Source organism: Eschrichtius robustus, chromosome 13 (genome assembly GCF_028021215.1).
Source record: "Eschrichtius robustus isolate mEscRob2 chromosome 13, mEscRob2.pri, whole genome shotgun sequence".
Lineage (NCBI taxonomy): Eukaryota > Metazoa > Chordata > Mammalia > Artiodactyla > Eschrichtiidae > Eschrichtius > Eschrichtius robustus.
In genome coordinates this window covers 32,710,960-32,737,831 of record NC_090836.1, presented here as the reverse complement: position 1 = coordinate 32,737,831, position 26,872 = coordinate 32,710,960, and the positions used below count along the sequence as shown (strand labels likewise).

Below are 26,872 nucleotides of genomic sequence, written 5' to 3'. Positions count from 1 at the left end.
ATTAGATAAAACACTGGGGAGAGTTATCTCATGATTTACATATCTAATATGTGCGAGTATGTACATATAAATTTAATCCTCATAAACAGTAGGAGTTGTGACAGTTACCTCTGATGAAATTTAGTTAACAAGCTTGCTTTAGTTATTTAAATAGAGTTTCAGGTAGTAATTTGCCCATAGCCTCAATTTCTTTCCTTAAGATAGAATATGAGAATTGGAGTTATTGCCCTCAGGGATTGAGGACTGGGGGTATAAAAGCCAATAGAAAGGTGTGCCTTGTAAAACGGTCTCAATTGAAAACAAACCACAGTTCTTTATATGCAAGAATTAGAGCTTATCTAACTAACATATGAATTTTATCACAAACAGGTTTGTCTGTAGCAGTAAAGTTGAAGTGTTTTTAGGATTTTGGATGCTTTTCAGATTATAAGAATCTTTTTAATCAGCTGTTTGTTTTCACTTGAGAAGTAAAATTATAAATATGTTAAAGCCAGATATAATTTAACCTAACAGAAATTATTATTCATCACAGCCAAAGACATACTGATAAAAAAAATTCAAAGAATATCTCATCTATGAGAGATAATGGAATGAGTTACCCACGGGGGTAAGGAAATTTTTTAAGAGAGTATTTTCATATAATAAAAGACTAGTGCCATATGAGCGTCTGTTTGAATTTGGAGCAGACCTTTTCTCTTTAGGTTAAAAGGATATACACAATTGCTTCCTGAGGTTTCTCGAGCTGTGTGATTCTGCAGTATACTTTAGAATATTAATATTTATAGGTATTAGGTGTCTTAAAGATAGCATTCTAAATTAAAATCAGCAACATTTGTAAGACTTAAAATGAGGAAAATTCACTCATATATGTTTACTGTACTTTGATTCAAAATGCCTTATTTACTTAGAGATAGTATTGTAAATAAGAAACGGGGCAAGATGCCACAAAATGAAGCAACTCTTCTATAAACTTAATTAAAATCATGATGATACATTCAGCCTTGAGTTTCGTTTTATTTTCAGCTAGTCATCTGCAGCCTTGCTTCCCACAGAGGGAGATTGCCAGTCTCACAACACACTGTGCAGCTTGGATGAACAGTATTACAGGCTGCTTATGAGCATATTACATCTGGGATCTGTGGAGAGCAGCCAGAGCAGCAAGACAGCAATGCTGAATGCAGGGTATTTTCTAGGTAGATTTCCTAGCCACCTAAATGCTCACCACTTTTCTTCAATACAAAGTTCAGAATGCAGTAAAAAACAAAATATATTTCCATTTTAACTGTTGTTCCTGGTAAGATCAGCAGGTTACTCTGATTTTAAAATTTTGATTTTAAAATTGTTCATATGATCATAAGCCCTTTGCTATGGGCATATTTGTGTTCTTCAAGTTAATTTAGCGACTTTGTAGCTGAAGTGGTAAACTAGTTTTAGCTCCGGCAACTGAAGCAGCCATTCTACTGCCGACACTTGGTTAGTTTGCCTAAACTGTATGTCTGTGTCAGAAAGTGTCATGCCTTTTATGTGTCTATGAACATGTGCACATACATTCAAAGGATAGCAACACAACAAAAAGACAGTGTGGAAGATCCATTAGTTCAGGGGCATGGCAGGTTTACATCTTGGGAGGTAGGTATTCATCCAAAAAATATGTTTTAAAGAAGTATGAAGGGCTAAGAACTCTGGATACAAAAATAAATAGAGCATTGACCTGACCTCCAGTGGTTTGTAGTCTAGTTTACTTGGCTGCAGCAGAGCAGGGCATATAAAGAAAGGCTGGAGCTTGAAATGAGGTCCATCCTTCTATCAGAAGAGGGCAAATGGTAGGACATTGAATTCATCTGCAATATCTATGATGTCCAGTGTAGCAAACAAGTCTCCACAGCATGTGGTGGGCAGCAGTTGGAGGAGTATTCAACTCGAAGTCTTGAAACATCCTAAAAGAAAGATAGCGTGCAGGGAAGAGTCAACATAGCAGGTCTAAGACTGCTATCCTTAGGAACACTGGCTTTTAAGGTTGGCCTTTGGCTGGTGTTTGGGAACTTGAATGATAAAGTTTCCTAGACTGATTTAAAACTTTCTCTAAATGGCAGGAGTGGCTCACTGTGTACTATGTCTAAACTATTTTTACAATGTGTTTTATTTTTTTATTTTTATTTTTTTTTAAATGTATTTATTTATTTATTTTTGGCTGTGTTGGGTCTTCGTTTCTGTGCGAGGGCTTTCTCTAGTTGCGGCAAGCGGGAGCCACTCTTCATTGCGGTGCGCGGGCCTCTCACTGTCGCGGCCTCTCTTGTTGCGGAGCACAGGCTCCAGACGCGCAGGCTCAGTAGTTGTGGAGCACGGGCCTAGTTGCTCCGTGGCATGTGGGATCTTCCCAGACCAGGGTTCAAACCCGTGTCCCCTGCATTGGCAGGCAGATTCTCAACCACTGCGCCACCAGGGAAGCCCTACAATGTGTTTTATACTGAATATCCGTTTTCCTTCAGAGAGGCTGGAAATTTTGTACATGTTACAAAAAAAAATTTAAAGCAAATAACTATTTCTATCATTCGTTTTTAAAGAACCAAGGAAATATAGAAAATATAAAAAACACAAACAGCTGCAATTCAGGGAGTAAATAAAGGAATGACACAGGCCGTAAATTTAACAGCCTCCAAAGCCACCTGCACTGCATCATCAGTGAGGGGGCTCTGTTACAAGGGCAAGATCCTCCAGCCTATGTGACTGTCCCCCAATAAAATACCCTGGGTACTCATTCTTTAATGATCTTCCCTGGTAGACATTTCACAGGTGCTGTGACAACTCATTACTGAAGAAATTAAGTATGTCCTGTGTAACTAAACTGTTAGACTCTTGGAAGTTTGCACCTGGTTTCCTAAAGATTTCACTGTAATAGGCCTTTCCCTTGCTGCTTTTTACTTTGAATCCTTTTGCTGTAGTACATTGTAATCATAAATATAACAACTTCTTGGTTCTGTGAGACTGTCCACTGAATCATTGAGACTGAGGATGGTTGTAGGGACCACCCCCAACAAAGGCAGAATCTGAATTTCAAACTAATATGTAACAGCAGGAGATCTGATGGATAGCAGTATCTTATTTATTGTCCATAAGTCCAAATATGAGACTCCAAGAGATATTGGTCCAGTTTGAAGTACCTTTTCTTCACTTCCTCTGACAATATAAGAGGCATTCAGTCTACCCTGTTTTTTCCACCTCCATGCCCATTAGTGTTGAGTGATGGGAAACTTAAGCTAAATTGGAATTTATTGATTCTCATAACTGAACAATTCTGGGATAGAACTTGTTTCGGTTTGATGCTCAGCTCAAATGACACTTTCTTCTATGATCAGGGACAAGACAAATATGCCCACTATCACCACTCCTATTTAACATAATACTGGAAGTTTTAGCCAGCACAATCAGGCAAGAAAAAGAAATAAAAGCTATCCAAATTGGAAAAGAAGAAGTAAAATGGTTTCTGTTTGCAGATGACATAATATTACATATATTAAAAAAATCCCAAAAAGTCCAACAAAAACTGCTAGAACTAATAGACAAATTCAATAAAATTGCAGAACACAAAATGAACATACAAAAATAAGTAGCATTTCTATACACTAAAAATGAATTATCTGACGAATAAATAAATAAATAAATTCTGTTTACAGTAGCATCAAAAAGAATTAAAAACTTAGAATAAATTTAACCAAGGAGGTGAAAGAGATACCGAAATCTCTGAGTATACTGAAAACTCTAAGACATTGGTGAAAGATATTGAAGAAGACACAAATAAATAGAAAGATAGCTTGTGTTTATGAATTGGAAGAATTAATGTTGTTAAGATATTCATACTATCCAAAGTCATCTATGGATTCAATTCATTCCCTATCAAGATTCCAATGGCATTTTTTTTTACAAAATTATAAAAACAACCATAAAATTTGTATGGAACAACAAAAGACCCTGAATAGCCAAAGCAATCTCGAGAAAGAAGAACAAAGCTGAAGGCATCACACTTCTTGATTTCGAACTATATTACAAAGCTATAGTAATCAAAACAATATGGTATGGGCATAAAAACAGACACAGAACAATGGAGCAGAATAGAGATTCCAGGAACAAACCCATACATATATAGTCAACTTATACTTGACAAGGGAGCCAAGAATACTTACTGAAGAAAAGGTAGTCTCTTCAATAAATACTGCTGGAAAAACTGGGTATTTACATGCAAAATAATGAAAGGATGCCTAACTTACACCACTCACAGAAATTAGCTCAAAGTTGGTTAAAAACTTACATGTAAGACCTGAAACCATAAAAATCCTAGAAGAAAACATGAGGAAAAAGCTCCTTGATGCTGGTGTTGGCAATGATTTTGTGGATATGACACCAAAAGCACAAGCAACAAAAAACAAAAGCAAAAATAAACAAGAGTGGTTATATCAAACTGAAAGTCTTCTGCAAAGCAAAAGAAATGATCAACAAAAAGAAAAGGCAACCTATGGAACAGGAGAAAAAAATATTTTCAAACTATACCTCTGATAAGGCCTTAATATCCAAAATTTATAAGGAACTCATACAACTCAATAGCAAAAAAATAATAATAATCTGATTAAAAAATAGGCAAAGGAGTTGAATAGACATTTTCCAAAGAACATATACAAATGGCCTACAGTTACATGAAAAGACACTCAACATCACTTATCATCAGAGAAATCCAAATCAAAACCACCATGAGATATTGCATTACACTGTTATGAAGGCTATTATTAAAAACACAAGAGATAACAAGTGTTGGCAAGGATGTGGAGAAAAGGGAACCCTTGTACACTGTTGATGGGAATGTAGGTTGGTACACCCACTGAGGAAAACAGTATGGCATTTCCTCAAGAAATTAAAAATAGGACCAGCATATGATCTAGCAATTTCATTTCTGGGTATATTTCCAAAGGAGATGAAATATCTCTAAGAGATGTGTACACTCTCATGTTCATTGCAGCATTATCTGCAATAGCCAAGACATGGAAATAGCCTAAGTGTTGGTCAACAGATAAATGGTTAAAGAAAATTACACACACACACACATATATATATATATATATCCAAACACTAATGTATATATATATACACACACAGACTTATGCACACATATACAGTAGGATATTATTCAGCCTTAAATTAGAAAGAAATCCTGTCATTTGCAACAGTGTGGCTGAACCTTGAGGACATGATGCTAAGTGAAATAAGTCAGAGAAAGACAAATACTACATGATCTCACATATATGTGGAATCTAAAAAACCAAACTTCCAGTTATAAGATAAGTACATTCTGGGGATGTAATGTACAACAAGGTGACCATAGTTAACAATACTGTATTGTATATCTGAAAGTTGCTAAGAGAATAGGTCTTGAAATTTCTCACCACACACACACACACAATTGTAACTATGTAAGGTGAAGGATGTGTTAACTAACCAATATATTCATATATCAAATTTTTAAAATCCCTGGTACACATGATAAATTTTATAACTGTGTCTTCAATATTTTTGTGCCTTTTGAAAAAATTCTGCCCAAAGTAGCTAATCTATCCAATACACTTTTTTGATTAAAGGGCTGATCACATAGATCAGTCTGAAATCCTTTTATTGTATTCCAGTTAAGTCCTATACCTAGATTAATGAGATGAATGCCATATTTCAGGTTCAGAATATTATTCAGACTTTCTCTAAGTAATTGAACCTATGCCTATCATATCAATTTAGATTTTCAGCCTATTTTTCCACCTAGATTGGCTAACTGGATTCAAATTAAGTTAATTACTGTATTCCTATGGCCTTTTAATTCTGTCTCTTCGCCTTATTACTTGTCTACTAAGCACAGTAATTTAACTTTCCATCACCTTGAAGAAAGGAAATTAGTTTTTTATGAACAAATGTTTCCCAGAATGTGGTCAACCTTTTGTATGCAACTCAATAGGGAATAAGATGCAGAATAAGCATTGAATTCTTAAGGGAATTCATTTCCCAGCTGCTTATTTCTTTTGAGTTTGAACATGAAACTGCTGTGTCAGTCATCTCATTCACAGTAGATAACTAAAATTACATAAATTATGTAAATGTAAAATTATATAAATCCCATTATATTTTATTCTTTCTATTAGCCTATAAGGTAAATGAAGATGACTCTATGGGATACATGAGTTACAAGGCAGTGCAAGAAAATGGTAACCTCTGCCTCTGACATGCTAAGCCTAATTTAGACACATCTTTTTCTAGGGTTCACTTTGGTACAAAAAAGAATATTTCTTCTCTCTTATGATTTTAATTTAAGTACACCTGGCAGAGCTTAAAAACAACATAGACCTTCTATGGTGTGTACCAAGGATATACCACTGTTTAATTCATTACAAGCAGGATAAACAGAGCATTGAAATAATACTGCACACTGGTAGGGGGAGAAAAGGACACATTTCAGTTTAAAAATAGTTCTCTCTCATGTGCATACACACATTTTTTTCACTCATTTGTTTTCCTTCTCACCCTCCTTTTTCTTCCGTCTTTCATTTTATACACAAAGATGAAGAATGTGTTAAATATCCTATACAGCAAAGTCATACAATTTATACATTTAACTTGTTCATGCTGAAAGAGAATAATCCAAGAGATATAAATTGTGTGGGTGACTAAAGTTCCAGTCCATGAACATATGTCCCAGATTGAGCAGTAAAATGGGAAATTACAATCTGCAGTTTTCTCATGATGTCTCAATTACCTGTATATCTAATAATGTGAATATAATGCTGACTTGTGTGGGAATCCTTAATTTAAAGATACATATGTTTCATATAAAATAGACCTAAGGACAAGTCAGCTATTATACTTTGCCTGGGGTCTAGCTAAGGAAATAGTAATTTGTTCAGTGATAGAGGAAACAAACCTGAATACAACATGGAGCTCTTTATTTTTTTTTTTTTAACATCTTTATTGGAGTATAATTGCTTTACAATGGTGTGTTAGTTTCTGCTGTATAACAAAGTGAATCAGCTATACATGAACATATATCCCCATATCTCCTCCATCTTACAAGTCCCTCCTACCCTTTCTATCCACCCTTCTAGGTAGACACAAAGCCCCAAGCTGATCTCCCTGTACTGTGTGGCTGCTTCCCACTAGCTATCTATTTTACATTTAGTAGTGTATATATGTCCATGCAACTCCCTCACTTTGTCTGAGCTTACCCTTCCCCCCTCCCCATGTCCTCAAGTCCATTCTCTACGTCTGTGTCTTTATTCCTGTCCTGGCCCTAGGTTCTTCAGAACAATTTTTTTTTTTTTTTTTTTTTTTAGATTCCATATATATGTGTTAGCATACAGTATTTGTTTTTCTCTTTCTGACTTACTTGTATGACAGTCTCTAAGACCATCCACCTCACTACAAATAACTCAATTTCGTTTCTTTTTATGGCTGAGTAATATTCCATTGTATATATATGCCACATCTTCTTTATCTATTCATCTGTCAATGGACACTTAGGTTGCTTCCATGTTCTGGCTATCATAAATAGAGCTGCAGTGAACATTGTGGTACATGACTCTTTTTGAATTATGGTTTTCTCAGGGTATATGCCCAGTAGTGGGATTGCTGGGTCGTACGGTAGTTCTATTTTTACTTTTTTAAGGACCCTCCATACTGTTCTCCATAGTGGCTGTATCAATTTACATTCCCACTAACAGTGCAAGACGGTTCCCTTTTCTCCACACCCTCTCCAGCATTTACTGTTTGTAGATTTTTTGATGATGGCCATTCTGACTGGTGTGAGGTGATACCTCATTGTAGTTTTGATTTGCATTTCTCTAATGATTAGTGATGTTGAGCATCCTTTCATGTGTTTTTTGGCAGTCTGTATATCTTCTTTGGAGAAATGTCTATTTAGATCTTTTGCCCATTTTTGGATTGGGTTGTTTGTTTTTTTGATATTGAGCTGTATGGGCTGCCTGTATATTTTGGAGATTAATCCTTTGTCTCGTTGCTTCGTTTGCAAATATTTTCTCCCATTTTGAGGGTTGTCTTTTCATCTTGTTTATGGTTTCCTTTGCTGTGTAAAAGCTTTTAAGTTTCATTAGGTCCCATTTGTTTATTTTTGTTTTTATTTCCATTTCTCTAGGAAGTGGGTCAAAAAGGATCTTGCTGTGATGTATGTCATAGAGTGTTCTGCCTATGTTTTCCTCTAAGAGTTTTATCATGTCTGGCCTTACATTTAGGTCTTTAATCCATTTTGAGTTTATTTTTGTGTATGGTGTTAAGGAGTGTTCTAATTTCATTCTTTTACATGTAGCTGTCCAGTTTTCCCAGCACCACTTACTGAAGAGGCTGTCTTTTCTCCATTGTATATTCTTGCCTCTTTTATCAAAGATAAGGTGACCATATGTGTATGTGTTTATCTCTGGGCTTTCTATCCTGTTCCATTGATCCATATTCCTGTTTTTGTGCCAGTACCATATTATCTTGATTACTATAGATTTGTAGTATAGTCTGAAGTCAGGGAGCCTGATTCCTCCAGCTCCGTTTTTCTTTCTCCAATTGCTTTGGCTATTCAAGGTCTTCTGTGTTTCCATACAAATTGTGAGATTTTTTGTTCTAGTTCTGTGAAAATGCCATTGGTAGTTTGAGAGGGATTGCACTGAATCTGTAGATTGCTTTGGGTAGTATAGTCATTTTCATAATGTTGACTCTTCCAATCCAAGACCATGGTATATCTCTCCATCTGTTTGTATCATCTTTAATTTCTTTCATCAGTGTCTTATAGTTTTCTGCATACAGGTCTTTTGTCTCCTTAGGTAGGTTTATTCCTAGATATTTTATCCTTTTTGTTGCAATAGTAAAGGGGAGCGTTTCCTTAATTTCTCTTTCAGATTTTTCATCATTAGTGTATAGGAATGCAAGAGGTTTCAGTGCATTAATTTTATATCCTGCTACTTTATCAAATTCATTGATTATATCTAGTAGTTTCCTGGTAGCATTTTGGGATTCTCTATGTATAGTGTCATGGCATCTGAAAACAGTGACAGCTTTACTTTTTCTTTTCTGATTTGGATTCCTTTTATTTCTTCTTCTTCTCTGATTGCTGTGGCTAAAACTTCCAAAACTATGTTGAGTAATAGTGGTGAGAGTAGACAACCTTGTCTTGTTCCTGATCTTAGTGGCAATGGTTTCAGTTTTTCACCATTGAGAACGATGTTGGCTGTGGGTTTGTCATATATGGCCTTCATTATGTTGAGATAAGTTCCCTCTATGCCTACTTTCTGGAGGGTTTTTATCATAAATCAGTGTTGAATTTTGTCGAAAGATTTTTCTGCATCTATTGACATGATCATATAGTTTTTGTCCTACACTTTGTTAATATGGTTTATCACATTGATTGATTTGCGTATATTGAAGAATCCTTGCATTCCTGGGATAAATCCTAGTTGGTCATGGTTTATGATCCTTTTAATGTGCTGTTGGATTCTGTTTGTTAGTATTTTGTTGAGGATTGTTGCATCTATGTTCATCAGTGATACTGGACTTTAGTTTTCTTTCTCTGTGGCATCTTTTTCTGGTTTTGGTATCAGGGTGATGGTGACCTCGTAGAATGAGTTTGGGAGTGTTCCTCCCTCTGCTATATTTTGGAAGAGTTTGAGAAGGATAGGTCTTGGATCTTCTCTAAATGTTTGATAGAATTTGCCTGTGAAGCCGTCTAGTCCTGGGCTTTTTTTTTTTGTTGGAAGATTTTTAATCACCATTTCAATTTCAGTGCTTGTCATTGGTCTGTTTATATTTTCTATTTCTTCCTGCTTCAGTTTCAGAAGGTTGTGCTTTTCTAAGAATTTGTCCATTTCTTCCAGGTTGTCCATTTTATTGGTATATAGTTGCTTGTAGTAATCTCACATGATTCTTTGTATTTCTGCAGTGTCAGTTGTTACTTCTCCTTTTTCATTTCTAATTCTATTGATTTGAGCCTTCTCCCTTTTTTTCTTGATGAACTTGCTAATGGTTTATCAATTTTGTTTATCTTCTCAGAGAACCAGCTTTTAGTTTTATTGATCTTTGCTATTGTTTCCTTCATTTCTTTTTCATTTATTTCTGATCTGATCTTTATGATTTCTTTCCTTCTGCTAACTTTGGAGGTTTTTTGTCCTTCTTTCTCTAATTGCGTTAGGTGTAAGGGTAGGTTGTTTATTTGAGATGTTTCTTGTTTCTTCAGGTAGGATTGTATTGCTATAAACTTCCCTCTTAGCACTGCTTTTGCTGCATCCCATAGGTTTGGGGTCATCGTGTTTTCATTGTCATTTGTTTCTAGGTATTTTTTGATTTCCTCTCTGATTTCTTCAGTGATTTCTTAGTTATTTGGTAATGTATTGTTTAGCCTCCATGTGTTTATACTTTTTACAGATTTTTTCCTGTAATTCATATCTAGTCTCATAGCGTTGTGGTCGGAAAAGATACTTGATACGATTTCAGTTTTCTTAGTTTTACCAAGGCTTGATTTGTGACCCAAGATATGATCTATCCTGGAGAATGTTCCATGAGCACTTGAGAAGAAAGTGTATTCTGTTGTTTTTGGAGGGAATGTCCTATGAATATCAATTAAGTCCATCTTGTTTAATGTATCATTTAAAGCCCGGGTTTCCTTATTCATTTTCATTTTGGATGATCTGTCCATTGGTGAAAGTGGGGTGTTAAAGTCCCCTACTGTGATTGTGTTACTGTCAATTTCCCCTTTTATGGCTGTTAGCATTTGCCTTAAATATTGAGGCGCTCCTATGTTGGGTGCATAAATATTTACAACTGTTATATCTTCTTATTGGATTTATCCCTTGATCGTTATGTAATGTCCTTCTTTGTCTCTTGTAATAGTCTTTATTTTAATGTCTGTTTTGTCTGATATGAGAATTGCTACTCCAGCTGTCTTTTGCTTTCCATTTGCATGGAATATCTTTTTCCATCCTCTCACTTTCAGTCTGTATGTGTCCCTAGGTCTAAAGTGAGTCCTTTGTAGACAGCATATATACAGGTCTTATTTTTTGTATCCATTCAGCCAGTCTCTGTCTTTTGGTTGGAGCATTTAATCCATTTACATTTAAGGCAGTTATCGATATGTGTGTTCCTATTACCATTTTCTTAATTGTTTTGGGTTTGTTATTGTAAGTCTTTTCCTTCTCTTGTGTTTCCCGCCTAGAGAAGTTCCTCTAGCATTTGTTGTAAAGCTAGTTTGGTGGTGCTGAATTCTCTTTGCTTTTCTTGTCTGTAAAGGTTTTAATTTCTCTGTCAAATCTGAATGAGATCCTTGCTGGATACAGCAATCTTGGTTGTAGGTTTTCCCCTTTCATCACTTTAAATATGTCCTGCCACTCCCTTCTGGCTTGAAGAGTTTCTGCTGAAAGATCAGCTGTTAACCTTATGGGGGTTCCCTTGTATGTTACTTGTTGTTTTCCCCCTTGCTGCTTTTAATATTTTTTCTTTGTGTTTAATTTTTAATAGTTTGATTAATATGTTTCTTGGCATGTTTCTCCTTGGATTTATCCTGTATGGGAGTCTCTGTGCTTCCTGGACTTGATTGACTATTTCCTTTCCCATATTAGGGAAGTTTTCAACTATAATCTCTTCAAATATTTTCTGAGTTCCTTTCTTGTTCTCTTCTTCTTCTGGGACCCCTATAATTCGAATGTTGGTGCATCTATTGTTGTCCCAGAGGACTCTGAGACTGTCCTCAATTCTTTCCATTGTTTTTTCTTTATTCTGCTCTGCAGTAGTTATTTCCACTATTTTATCTTCCAGGTCACTTATCCGTTCTTCTGCCTCAGTTATTCTGCTATTGATTCCTTCTAAATAATTTTTAATTTCATTTATTGTGTTTATCATTGTTTGTTTGTTGTTTAGTTCTTCTAGGTCCTTGTTAAACGTTTCTTGTATTTTCTCCATTCTATTTCCAAGATATTGGATCATCTTTACTATCATTACTCTGAATTCTTTTTCAGGTAGACTGCCTATTTCCTCTTAATTTGTTTGGTCTGGTGGGTTTTTACCTTGCTCCTTCATCTGCTGTGTGTTTCTCTGTCTTCTCATTTTTCTTAACTTACTGTGTTTGGGGTCTCCTTTCTGCAGGCTGCAGGTTCATAGTTCCCATTGTTTTTGGTGTCTGCCTCCAGCGGGTAAGTTTGGTTCATTGGGTTGTGTAGGCTTCCTGGTGGAGGGACTAGTGCTTGTGTTCTGGTGGATGTGGCTGGATCTTGTCTTTCTGGTGGGCAGGACCACTTTGTTTTGGGGTGTCTATGAACTTATTATTATTTTAGGCAGCCTCTCTGCTAATGCGTGGTGTTGTGTTCCTGTCTTGCTAGTTGTTTGGCATAGGGTGTCCATCACTGTAGCTTGCTGGTCATTGAGTGGAGCTGGGTCTTAGCATTAAGATGGAGATCTCTGAAAGAGCTTTTGCCATTTGATATTACATGGGGCCGGGAGGTCTCTGGTGGGCCAATGTCCTGAACTCAGCTCTCCTTCCTCAGAGACTCAGTCCTGACACCCAGCTGGAGCATCAAGACTCTGTCAGTCACATGGCTCTTTCCTGATATTATATTCTTCTTGAGGGCCAGCACTTGCTCATCTCTGTATCTCCAATCTTGAAAAATAGCTGATGCCTCTTAAATGTCTTGAAAAGACATCATAGAGACTTGAGGTGTAGGTCTGCCTCCTCAGTTCTTCATGGCCGGCCAGTTAGCTGTGCTTTCCCTGTTCTCAGTTTGTCAAGCCAGAGAGTCCAGGTAAGATGCTAAATGCACAAAATAATCCACCTTGCTAACTCTGAAGGGCTGCTAAATCCACAGGAAGCAACATGGAGCTCTTGAGGGGCAGAATGTGGTATGTCAATCTTCAAAGGGACATACAAATACTATTTACTGTATTTTAAGGGTAAAACAAAGGATTTTGAAAGAAAATTATGAGACCTTTAGAGCCTAATCATCTCCACTGTATCATCACCATCACCATTATCTCTTCACCCTAATTATATAGGCATAGGGTTTGTAAGCCTTATCTAATATTTTCAAAAGAGCTTTGTCTTTCATTGTTTCTTTTCCGTGAAGTTAATTTGATAATAGTTATCGCAGTCTGAAAAGGAGACATTTGACCCATTAAATTCAATTCTAGAATTTTTTCCTAAGGGAATATTCCTGCATATAGAAAAACGTATGTACAAATATGTTCACCGCAGGGCTTTTTCAAGAACAAAAATAGGAACAAAAACCTAAACTTTCAACAATGACGAACTGTTTAATAATTCCACCTCAATATAACAGTGTACTAGTAAGTCATTAGTAATAACAGATGATATCTATAAAGTGTTTACCATGTGCCAGGCACATAATAAAATTACATGTATTAATGTAGTATAATTCTTAACAGCCATTAGATTTTGTCTAAAATATTATATTTGTATATATTTAGTTTATATATGCATGGATATATTTTGTGATTTATGAATATATTTGTACACAAAAACTTTTAGAAGACTATAACAAAAATGTAAATAACAATATAGGTGAAATAGGTTAGAATGATTTCTTTTGTTGAAGTATTTTTAATATACAAAATTATATTTCAGGTGTACAGCATAGTGATTCAGTATTTTTACAGATTATACTCCATTAAGTTATTACAAGATAATGGATATAATTCCCTGTGCTATACGATATATCCTTGTTGCTTATCTATTTTGTACGTAGTACTTTGTATCTCTTAATCCCATACCCCTAATTTGCCCTCCCCTTTTGCTCTCCCATTTGGTAACCAATAGTTTCTTTTCTATATCTGCGAGTCAGTTTTTGTTTTACAAATACATTCACTTGTATTACTTTTTAAGATTCCACATAAATGATAACACACTGTATTTGTCTTTCTCTATCTGACTTATTTCACTAAGTATAATATTTTCTATATCCATCCACATTGCTGCAAATGCCAGAGTTTCACTCTTTTTTATGACGAATATCTATTGTATGTATATATGCCACACTTCTTTATCCATTCATCTGTTCATGGGCACTTGGGTTGTTTCCATGTTTTGGCTAGTGTAAATAGTGCTACTGTGAACATTGGAGTGCATGTATATTTTCGACTTACTGTTTTTGTTTTTTCTGGTTTTATACCCACAAGTGGAATTGCTTGTGTCATATGGCAGTTTTCTTTTAGTTTTCTGAGGAACCTCCATACTGTTTTTCACAGTGGCTTCACCAATTTACATTCCCACCAGCAGTGTACAAGGATTCACTTTTCTCCACATCCTCTCTGACATTTGTTATCTGTAGACTTTTTGATAGCCATTCTGACAGGTGTGAGGTGATACTTCATTATTGTTTTGATTTGCATTTCTCTAATAATTAACAACGTTGAGCATCTTTTCATGTGTTTGTTAGCCATCTGTATATCTTTGAAAAAATATCTATTCAGGTCTTGTGCCCATTTTTTGATTGGGTTGTTTGGTTTTTTGTTGTGTAGTTGTATGAGCTGTTTATATATTTTGGATATTAACCCCTTATGAGTCATGTCATTTACAAATATTTTCTCTCATTCCATAGGCTGTCTTTTCATTTTGTCTACGGTTTCCAGTGCTATGCAAAAGCTTTTAATTCAGGCCTACTTATTTAGTTTTGCTTTTATTTCCTTTGCCTTAGGAGACAAGTCCCCAAAAAATTGCTACAATTTATATCAAAGAGGGTTCTGCCTCTGTTCTCTTTTAGGAATTTTATGGTGTCAGATCTTACATTTAAGTTTTTAATCCATTCTGAGTTTACTTTTGTATATGGTGTGAGGAAGCGTTCTAATCTCATTCTTTTACATGTAACTGTCCAGTTTTCCCAGCACCACTTGTTGAAGAGACTGTGTTTCCTCCATTGTATATTCTTGCCTACTTCATCAGAGATTAATTGACCATAGGTGTGTGGATTTATTTCTGGGCTTTCTATTTCATTCCATTCATCTATGGGTCTGGTTTTGTACCAGTTCCTTGCTATTTTTGATTTTTTTTTTATCGAGGCACAGTTGATATACAATATTATATAAGTTTCAGGTGTACAACATAGTGATTCACAATTTTTAAAGGTTATACTTCATTTATAGTTATTATAAACTATTGGCTATATACCCTGTGTTATAAAATATATCCTTGTAGCTTATTTATTTTATACATAGTGGTACAAACTCTACTAATTGTAGTTTGTACCTCTTAATCCCCTACCCCTATGCTGCCCCTCCCCACTTCCCTCTCCCCCCAGGTAACCACTGGTTTGTTCTCTGTATCTGTGAGTCTGTTTCTTTATTGTTACATTCACTAGTTTTTTTTTTTTAGATTCCACATGTAAGTGATAACATACAATATTTGTCTGTCTCCATCTCCATTATTTCCTTAAACATAATACCCTCCAAGTCCATCCATGTTGTTGCAAATGGCAAAATTTCATTCTTTTTTATGACTGAATAATATTCTATTGTGTATGTATAAGATTCCACATACATATAAATGATATAATATATATATACCACTTATTGAAGAGACTGTCTATTCTTTGTTGTATATTCTTGCCTACTTTGTCATAGATTAATTGGCCATAAATATGTGGGTTTATTTCTGGGCTCTCTATTCTGTTCCATTGGTCCATGTATCTGTTTTTGTGCCACTACAATGCTATTTTAATTACCAAAGCTTTGTAGTATATTCTGAAGTCTGGGAGCATGATACCTCCAGCTTTGTTCTTTTTTCTCAAGAATGCTTTGACAGTTCGAGATCTTTTATGGTTTCATACGCATTTTAGGATTACTTATTCTAATTCTGTGAAAGATTTCATGGGTATTTTGATTCAGATTCCACTAAATCTGCTGATTGTTTTTAGTTAGTGTGGTCATTTTAACAATGTTAATACTTTCAATCTGATAGCACAGGATATCTTTCCATTTCTTTGTATCATCTTCAAATTTTTTTATCAGTGTTTTATACTTTTCAATATATAGGTCTTTCAACTCCTAGCCTAAATTTATTCCTAGGTATTGATATGATTTTAAGCTGGATTGCTTGTTTTTTTCACCCTCTCTTTCTGATATTTCAATACTAGAGTCTAGAAAAGCAACAGATTTTTGTATATACCTTTAGTATCCTGCAACTTTGCTGAGTTCATTTATTAATTCTAATAGTTTTAGGGTAAAGACTTTATGGTTTTCTTTATAAAATATCTTGCTGTTAGCAAATAGTGATAGTTTTACTTCCTCCCTTCCAATTTGGATGTATTTTATTTCTTTTTCTTGTCTGATTTCCATGGCTAGGACTTCCAACACTATCTTAAATAAAAGTGATGAGAGTGGGTATCCTTGATCTATTCGTAATTTAGAGGAAAGACTTTCAGCTTTTCACAGTTGAGTATGATGTTAGCTGTGGGTTTGGCATAAATGGCCCTTATTATGTTGCAGTATGTTCCCATTTGTGTCATGAGTGGATGTTGCCTTTTGTCAAATACTTTTTCTCCATCTTTTGACATGATCATGTGAATTTTATTCTTCCTTTTGTTAATGTGGTGTGTCACATTGATTTATTTGCAAATATTGAGCCATCCTTGTGACCCTGGAATAAATTTAACTTGAACATGGTGTATGATCCTTTTTATGTGTTGTTGATTCAGTTAGCTAATATTTTGTTGAGTATTTTTACATCTATATTCATAAAAGATATTGGTCCTTAATTTTCTTTTTTATTTTCTTCTTTTTTTTTTTTTTTTTTGTAGTGTCTTTGTCTGGTTGTGTTATCAGGGTAACAGTGGCCTCGTGGAATAAACTTAAGTGTGTTCCCTCCTCTTCAGTTTTTTGGAACAGATTGAGAAGGATTGATATTAGTTCTTCTTTTTGTGTTTGGTAGAATTCCCCTGTGAAGCCAACCAGTCCTGGACTTTTGTTTGCTGGGAGGTTTTCTGTTTTGTTTTGTTTTTCTTTCCTTTGTCTTCTTTTTTTTTTAATTGAAGTATTGCTTTGTTTTTTTTACAGTGTTGCATTAGTTTCAGGTTTACAGCAAAGTGTTTCAGTTTTCAGATTCTTTTCCATTTAGGTTATTACAAGATATCGAATACAGTTCCTTATGCTATATCCTTTTTGTTTATCTATTTTTTATATAGTAGTGTATATCTGTTAATTCTAAACTGCTAATTTCTCCTTCTCCCACCCCTTGCTCTCCTCTTTGGTAACCATATGTTTGTTTTCTATGTCTATGAGTCTATTTCTGTTTTATAAATAAGTTTATTTGTCTCATTTTTTTGGATTACACATATAAGTGACATTATATAATTTTTGTCTTTCTCTATCTGGCTTACTTCACTTAGTATGATAATCTTTAGGTCCATCCTTGTTGCTGCAGATAGCATTATTTCATTCTTTTTTATCACTGAGCAATATTCCATTATATATATATGCTGGGAGGTTTTTTTATTACAAATTTAATTTTACTACTACTGATGGTTTCATTCAGATTATCCCTTTCTTCTTGATTCAGTCTTGGCAGGTTGTATGTTTCTAGAAATTTATCCATTTCTTCTAGGTTGTCCAATTTGTTAGTATATATCTGTTCATAGTACTCTCATGATTTTTTTATCTCTGTGGTATTGGTTGTTATTGCTCCTCTTTCATTACTTATTTTGTTTATTTGCATCCTCTCTATTTTCTTCTTGGTGAGCCTGTCTAAACGTTTATCAAAAACCAGCTCTTGATCTTTCCTATTGTATTTTTTAAATCTCTATTCTATTTATTTCCTCTCTGATCTTTATTATTTCCTTCCTTCTGCAGACTTTGGGCTTTGTTTGTTCTTCTTTTTCTAATTCCTTCAGGTGCTAAGTTAGGTTGTTTGAGATTTTTCTTGTTTCTTGAGAAAGGACTGTATTGCTATAAACTTCCTTCTTGGAACTGCTTTGCTGTATCCCATAGATTTTGAAGTGTTGTGTTTGCATTTTCATTTTCTCGAGGTATTTTCTGATATCCTCTTTGATTTCGTCATTGACCTGTTGGATTTTAGTAGCATATTGTTCAGTTTCCACATGTTTTTTCTTCTCGCATTTTTCTGTTTCTAATTGATTTTTAGTTTCATACCATTGTGGTTAGAAAAAATGTATGATATAATTTCTATCCCCTTAAATTTGTTGAGACTTTTTTGTGGCCTAGCATGTGATCTATCCTGGAGAATGATCCATGTTCACTTGAAAAGAATGTGTATTCTGCTGTTTATGGATATAATGTCCCATAGACATTAATCTTTTAAGTCCAGCTCGTCTCTTGGGTCATTTATAATCACTGTTGCATTATTCATTTTCTGTATGGATGATCTGTTCATTGATGTCTATATGGTGTTAAAGTTCCCTAATATTATTGAACTGTTGTTAATTTCTCCCCTTAGGTCTGTTAGTATTTGTTTATAATATTTAGATGCTTTTGTAGGGGGTGCAAATATGTTAACAAATGTAATATCCTCTTCTTGTTTTGATCCCTTTGTCATTATATAAAGCCCTTCTTTGTCTTTTGTTATAGCCTTTGTATAAGTCTATTTTTTTGTATATGAGTTTTGCTACCCCTGCTCTCTATTCATTTCTATTTTCAGGAATTATCTTGTTCCATCCTCTCTCTTTCAGTCTGTATGTATTTTTAGTCCTGAAGTGAGTCTCTTGTAGGAAGCATATTGAGGTCTTGTTATTTTATCCAAACAGCCACCCAGTGACTTTTGATCAGAGCATTTAGTCCATTGACATTTAAAGTAACTATTGGACTAAAAGACAACCCTCAGAATGGGAGAAAATGTTTTCAAATGAAGCAACTGACAAAGGATTAATCTACAAAATTTACAAGCAGCTCATGCAGCTCAATATCAAAAAAAAAAAAAAAAAAGCCAATCCAAAAATAGGCAGAAGACCTAAATAGACATTTCTCCAAAGAAGATATACAGATTGCCAACAAACACATGAAAGGATGTTCAACATCACTAATAATTAGAGAAATGCAAATCAAAACTACAGTGAGGTATCACTTCACACCAGTCAGAATGGCCATCATCAAAACATCTACAAACAGTAAATGCTGGACAGGGTGTGGAGAAAAGGGAACCCTCTTGCACTGTTGGTGGGAATGTAAACTGATAGAGCCACTATGGAGAACAGTATGGAGGTTCCTTAAAAAACTAAAAATAGAACTACCATACGACCCAGCAATCCCACTACTGGGTATATACCCTGAGAAAACCATAATTCAAAAAGAGTCATGTACCACAGTGTTCATTGCAGCTCTATTTACAATAGCCAGGACATGGAAGCAACCTAAGTGTCCATTGACAGATGAATGGATAAAGACGATGTGGCACATATATACAAGGTAATATTACTCAGCCATAAAAAGAAACGAAATTGAGTTATTTGTAGTGAGGTGGAAGGACCTAGAGACTGTCATACAGAGTTAAATAAGTCAGAAAGAGAAAAACAAATACCGTATGTTAACACATATATATGGAATCTAAAAAAAAAAAAAAATGGTTCTGAAGAACCTAGGGGAAGGACAGGAATAAAGGTGCAGATGTAGAGAATGGACTTGAGGACACGGGGAGGGGGAAGGGCAAGCTGGGATGAACTGAGAGAGTGGCATGGACATATATACACTGCCAAATGAAAATATATAGCTAGTGGGAAGCAGCCACATAGCACAGGGAGATCAGCTCAGTGCTTTGTGACCACCTAGAGGGGTGGGATAGGGAGAGTGGGAGGGAGATGCAAGAGGGAAGAGATATGGGGATATATGTATATGTATAGCTGATTCACTTTGTTATAAAGCAGAAACTAACACACCATTGTAAGGCAATTATACTCCAATAAAGATGTTAATAAATAAAGTTATTGGTAGGTATGTACTTATCATCATTTTATAACTTTTCTAGTTGTTTTTATAGCTCTTTTCTGTTTCTGTTCATTTCTTCTTCTTTTTGCTTCTTCCCTTGTGGTTTGATGATTTTCTCTAGTAGTATGCTTGTGTTCATTTCTTTTTTGTGTTTTGTGTATCTATTTTAGGTTTTTTGATTTGTGGTTACCGTGGGGTTCATATATGTTGACCTATAATTATATCTACTTGTTTTAAACTGGTAGTCATTTATGTTCAAACATATTCTAAAAGATCTACATTTTTTACTCCCTTCTCCCACATTTTGTGTTTCTGATGTTATATTTTACATCTTTATGGTTATCCCTTAACTGTTTACTGTAGTTACTGTTTCTTTTACAGTTTTTTGTCTTTTAATCTATGCCCTGGCTTACTTAATTGGTTGGTGCTCAATTCTTAATATATATTTTCCTTTCTTTGTGGAATTTTCCCTTTCCTATAGATTCATACTTCCTTTCCATTTAGAGAAGGCTCTTCTACATTTTTCTTAGGGTAGGTTTAGTATTGATGAATTCTTTTAGTTTGTCCTTGTCTGAGAAGTTCTTTATCTCCCCTCCTGTTCTAAATGATAATCTTGCTTGGTAGAGTATCCTAGGTTGCAGGATTTTTGCCTTAACACTTTGAATATATTATGCCACTACCTTCTGGCCTGAAAAGTTTCTGCAGAGAAATCAACTGATAGTCTCATAGGGATCCCTGTGTATGTGTCTTTTTTTTTTTTTTCTATTGCTGCCTTTAGAATTCTCTCTTTATATTTAACATTTGCTATGTTAATTCTGATGTGTCTTAGAGTGGGTCTGTTTGAGTTCATCTAGTTTGGGATCCTCTGAGCTTCCTGTACCTGGATATCTGTTTCTTTCTTCAGGTTTAGGAAGTTATCAGCCATAATTTCCTCAAATACCTTTTCTATCCCCTTCCTTTTCTCTTCTCCTTCTGGAACCCCTATAATGTGAATGTCAGAATGCTTTGTGTTATTTCAGTGATCTCTTAAATTGCTTTCATTTTTGAAAGTTTCCTTTTCTTCTGTTCTGATTGGGAGATTTCCATCATTCCATCTAGATCACTTATGCATTCTTCTGTATCATTGAGTCTGCTATTCATTCCTTTTACTGTGTGTTTTTTTTATTTCAGCTGTTGAATTATCCATTTCTGATTTTTTTTTATATTTTCTGGTTCCTTGTTAAAATATTCAGTGTTTAGATCAATTCTTTTCCCTAATTCAGTTAACATTCTTACAGCAATGTTTTGAATTCTTTATCTGGTAAACTGTTTATTTCTGTTTCATTATTTATTTTTTCAGGGATTTTTCTTTTGCTCTTTCAATTAAGAGTAGTTCCTCTGCCTTTTCATTTTGCTTTAACTTTCTCTACCTCTATGAATTTAGGTGAAACAGTTACTTATTACAGCCTTAAAGGGGTATTGTTGTGTGGTACTGTATCTATACAGACTGCATGTGCCCAATGCCTTTGATGGGAGAGCTGGGTTTAACATGGATGCAGTCGTCTTTCCTCTGGGTGTGCTGGCAGCAGTCACCTTGGTAGTGGGTGGGGCTGGAGATGGACGGGCTAGAACAGGCTGCAGATATGAGGCTAGACTTTTCTGCTCACCACCCAGTCTAAGTTGCTTACCACTAGATTCTAAGTTGCTGGAGCAGAAGCCCTGAGGTTCAGGCTTGAGCTGGCTCTGTTCCCTTTAAGTGTGTGTTTTTCCCTCTACCTGCACTGGGACCTTTGCCCCAGAGAAGGGGAATGCTGAAACAAGTGAGGCCTGTTCACCAACAGAGATCCGAGGAGCTGCCAGTGTAGGCGTCTGTGGCTCTGCTCAGATGCAGCCTTACATGCAAGACCCCTTTGTCTCTCACAGCTTATCACTGCTCCCAGCCTTCACTGCTCCACCACTGTTGTGGAACCACTCTGCAGGCCAGGTGGGGACCCATGTGGACTCTCAGCTCATGTCTGGGGATTAGCTGTGGTACAGCAGCCACCATCAAGGATCTGGGCTGCTTATGAGTCTCTGCCTGAGTAAGCACCAACAATGGCCACTGCTATCCCACCCAGGCTCCACCTTGGGACCAGGTTGAGTCTTTCCCCTGGTCCTGGCAGCCCCAGATCCAGTGCTGCACTGTGGTGTGGAGTGAGCAGGGCTGGAGCACTTGCTCAGCTCAGACTGGAGCCCACAGTGAGTCTGTCACAGGAAAGCTGACTGCTGATAGGGCAGACCTCTCTGCACCCTGCCTCGGGCTAGTTTGTGTGCCCCTTGTGAGCACCGTCCAGGTTTCTCCAGCCTTTCTGTCTGACCCAGCGGTCCTCCAACCACCCAAGGGGGCTTGTCTCCTCCTTGTAGGACCCCAGGACTGGAATGCACAGTCTATGGCTCAACCTGCTCATTCCCCATGGTGAGTGTCCACTCATGTAATCTCCCTTCTTCTCTCAGTCCCCTCCCAGGGGCACAGGTCCCAACCTAATCACTGTTCGTCCCCTCCTATCCAAGAACATATGTATCTTTCTTACAGCCTTGGTTGTATAGGAGTCCTTCTGCCAGTTTCCAATTAGTTTTCAGTGAGGATTGTTCCATATGTAGATGTATTTTTGTTGTGTTTGTGGGGGGATGTGAGCTCCACGTCCTCTTACTCGCCATCTTGATTGCCCTCTGTGGAATGATTTTTTTTTAATATTGTGTTTTCTAATTTTTATAAACTGGAGATATGAACTTCATTTGGGCCTTTAGTTACAGATTCTCTAACTCTGTGCTGTCAATAGAATAGCTCTGTGGAATAGAATGGCCCCATGCATTTTAATGAAAATTAATTTGAAATTAAGTAAAATCTAAAATTCACTTCCTCAGTAGCACTTGCCGCATTTCCAGTATTCAATAACCACAGGTTGTTGGTGTTTCTTTCATATTGGACAAGCAAATATAACACATTTCCATCATCACACAATGCTCTGTTGGGCCAGTGCTGCCTAACTCTTGAATTAAAGGCTGTAGTTCAACAGCAGTTCCTTGTAGAAACAGTAAAACATCTCCATCCTACTAGTTATAGCAGTGTAATTGTTATATCTTTTCCTGCATACTTGTGGTAGGCAATTGATTGTTATAACAGCTGTCTGTTAAGCAGAGGGATGAGATTCTGAAATTGGGAGCCCTATTTGGGCATAGCTTAAAGTCTGTCTTTGAAGACTAGCAGAAATATAACCGTGTTCTTTCAAAGTGCTTGATTACCTCACACCTGTCAGAATGGCTGTTATCAAAAAGACCACAAATAGCAAATGCTGACAAGGATGCAGAGAAAAGTGGACCCTTGTACACTGTTAGTAGGGATGTAAATTGGTGCAGACACTCTGGAAAACAGTATGGAGGTTCCTCAAAAAACTAAAAATAGAACTACCATATGACCCAGCAGTGCTACTCCTGGGTATATATCCAGAAAAAAACAAAAACACTAATTTGAAAAGATACATGCACCCCAGTGTTCACAGCAGCATTATTTACAATAGCCAACATACGAGAATAACCTAAATGTCCATCAACAGACAATTGGATTAAGAAGATGTGGTATATATACAGTGAAATATTACTCAGCCATTAAACAAGAATGAAATACTGCCACTTGCAGCAACATGGATGGACCTAGAAGATATTATGCTTTAGTGAAGTAAGTTAGACAAAGACAAATCCTATGTAATATCACTTATATACATAGTGGAATAGTGGAATCTAAAAAATAATAAAAATGAATGTATATGCAAAACAGAGAGAGACTCATAGACAACAAAATTGTGGTTAGCAAAGGAAGAGTAAAAGGCAGGGGAGGGACAAATTAAGGATATGGGATTAACAGATACAAACTACTATATTTAAAATAGATAAGGACCAACGATAGACTATATAGCACAGGGAATTATATTCAATACATTGTAATAACCTGTAATGGAATTTAATCTGCAAGAATACTGAGTCATTATGCTATATACCTAAAACTAACACTATATTACAAATCAGCTCTACTTCAATTTTAAAAAATTAACAATAAAAAATAATAAAGGGTTTGAGCTAGTCTCTTTGTTTTAAATGTGTGTATTATATAGATATCAGTTGTCACCATCCTTTTTTTTAATGGATGGAAGGATTGGGTCGCAGAAAGATTGGCCAAAAGGCATAATATGTCTCTTACTCCAGAGGTCTCTTTATTCACAGGAATAGTGATACAGAAATAACAATTAATATCAATTGCTTGCCCTCGTGAAAGTAAGCACTGAACTAAGGGTTAGAAATTGTCTGTTCTTCAGTTTTTTTTTTCCTTTTGCTATCCCATCTTTTTGGTTAAAATAAGATAAGTGAAGACATATATTACATATACACTCCACCATGTAGCAAGTTGAAATTCCAGTTAAAAAAAAAAAAAAAGACATGGGTTTTTTCATGCATGTAACTTGATTGTAACAATTATAAAAGTTGCAAATATTTTAACTCACTATTGGCAAAATAATTTGTTTTTCAATAAAAGTGTATATAACTTTACAAGCTTTTGATTATATGAAAAACTAATAAATATGAAGTACAAGGTGTTTTACTGGGATATACTGAATAATATCTGAAGTCTTCAATTTCTAAGAAAACTTTGGACATATTTAAATGCTGTTGAGCACTATTATTTTCTTCTGGAAATCGTATTTTTCTTTGAAAAATACCTGTAACTTCTGCAGTTTAGTACATCCTAAGGTGCATCCAAGAGTGGCAGACCCACTCACCACCTATTACTTAGTGTTCTGCTGCTGCTGGTTGTGGTTCCTTCTCTTTCCTGCAGGATTTAGGTCATGGTCCTAGAGTGCATTTTAAGTACAGGTATAGTAGGGTTTGCTCACCAGCTTTCTGTGTAGCAGTAGCTTGGACAGTTATTGTTAATAGTCTGTGGTTTCATCTCCATTTCTTCTTCTTTTTTGTCTTACCTTCCTTCTCCTTTCTTTCCCTTTTTGCTTGCTTTTTCTCTCTTTATCTTTGTTGCATCTCCCTGCTTTCTTCCCTAATCTTTACATTTGTTTTACTTGTATTTTTTATTGCCACTGAAGGCCAGTATTCTCCCATGAGCCTAGCTAGTCCTTTGGATTGACCTTGAACGTAATGATTGCTGATGTCTGCTGTAGTTGTTGACCCTGATTCTAAAATATATACCTTTGAAGTAACACAAAAAGATCGGTTTAATTTTATTTTGCCCTTTAATCAGTTCAGTGTTAGAATTTTTAATCCGTTTCAAATATGGTCTGGGTTTAACCATGCCAATGTCCAAGCTAAATCAATTCAGCAGGACAAATTATTTTTGTAGACTTGAAGGCTAATTTTACCTCTTCTTGACATTCTTTTCTTATATCAAGCAAATGTTTTCCTTAAAGGTTTAGTGACTTACATGTCTGAATGTTGATTATAGCTCAGAGAAAAAATTCTACAAAAATCTTGTTGTAATCTACTTTTATTCATCATGTTCATGAATGTTCTGTTAATCAAATTGAAAATGTGGATAACTAGTATTCGGTGAATTAGAATTAAACAAAGTAAAGCAAAATAAAGTTTTAACTCAAAAGCTGTGATGGCCGTATTTTTTACTGATAACAATTGAAAACAAATCAAGACTTTCATCAGAGTCCTTCATTTTCAATTTAGTTAATAGAGCTGCTGCTATATGCAAAGACCTAGTGATATGGTACTGTAGCTAGTAGAATGCTGGTATGACCATGCTTGCTAAATGCTTGCAAAAACATTTATTAAAATGTGCTAAACATTTACCATAATGTACCAACTGCCTACCAAGTGTACTAAAACATTTAAAAGTAAATTGCTTTGCCTTTTGAAATATTGTACATGTCAATTTTTTCAATATTTATGTTACTCCCTACTAACACATTTATCAGTTGTAAAAATTAATTTATTGTTTAACAAAAAGAATGGATTGACTTTTTATGTTTTCAATTATTAACAGAATCTGAAGACATTATTTTTTATGCTTAAAATAAATTGCAGAAAATATGTTTCTTTTAAGGTTAGTTAAATAAATAACTTGAAAATGAAGACTTTAAAACCAGGTCCAGGACTCCTCCCATAAACAAACCTTGTCCCCCCCCAAAAAGCACATATTATTTATTGTACAAAAGATTAGTTTTTCTATTTGGAATCTGACTTCTTACTTTTAAATTAACCCTAAATTTTATTTTTAGTAGAAAAGAGCTGTAAATTTTCAAATAAATATTTTATTTTCTATAAAATAGATACAGATAAAATAAATTATTGGAAGAAGACAACCATCTGTTTAAAATGCCATCAGGTATTTTCGTAGAGAATTGGCCAGCCTAACTTAAATGGTATGACTTATATGGTTTCACTTTCTTATTCTCTGTAACCCTCATTGGTTTCTCTTATTTAATGTTTTGTACTGTCTTTCTCAGTAGAGAATATGCAAAGAGTACATTATCATGGTTTTCATTTCAATAATATGGAGATTGAATTCAATTAATTGAATTGAGTAACTTGAATTCAGATTGTAATATCAAAATTAGAATCTAGTTAAAATTTTTAATTTTATTTTTCAATATAAGGTTTGGCCGAGTATCAGTATAAATGTCAGGGTTTGCTTTCTTTGCAAACTTCATGATGCTCTACAATTTTGGCTTATGTAAAAGGCAGAAAATCTAGTAGAACTTTGGCTGATTTGACCTCTGCTTTTAAACTTAGGTCTGTACTCATGTTAGGGACAAATTTTTATCCCCTCTGTTACAGAGAGTTTTTCTATTACCAGTTTGGAACCAATATGATACTTCTTGTTTGTTTGTTTTTAATAATTAGTTGGTTTTTGGTTTTATTTATTTATTTACTTATTTATGGTTGTGTTGGGTCT

General features: G+C 35.3%; 1 protein-coding gene and 1 long non-coding RNA gene across 2 annotated transcripts in view; one reads left to right on the top strand and one right to left on the bottom strand.

Moving 5' to 3' along the window:
- SLC2A13 (solute carrier family 2 member 13) overlaps positions 1 to 26,872 on the top strand; it is a 440,944-nt gene that overhangs the window by 276,369 nt on the left and 137,703 nt on the right. The window lies entirely within an intron of this gene.
- Positions 1,763 to 26,872, bottom strand: part of LOC137774650 (uncharacterized) — a 29,699-nt gene continuing 4,589 nt past the window's right edge. Inside the window, exon 3 of the long non-coding RNA XR_011075913.1 lies at positions 1,763 to 1,937. This is a non-coding gene — a long non-coding RNA (uncharacterized lncRNA). The remainder of the gene's footprint in view (positions 1,938 to 26,872) is intronic.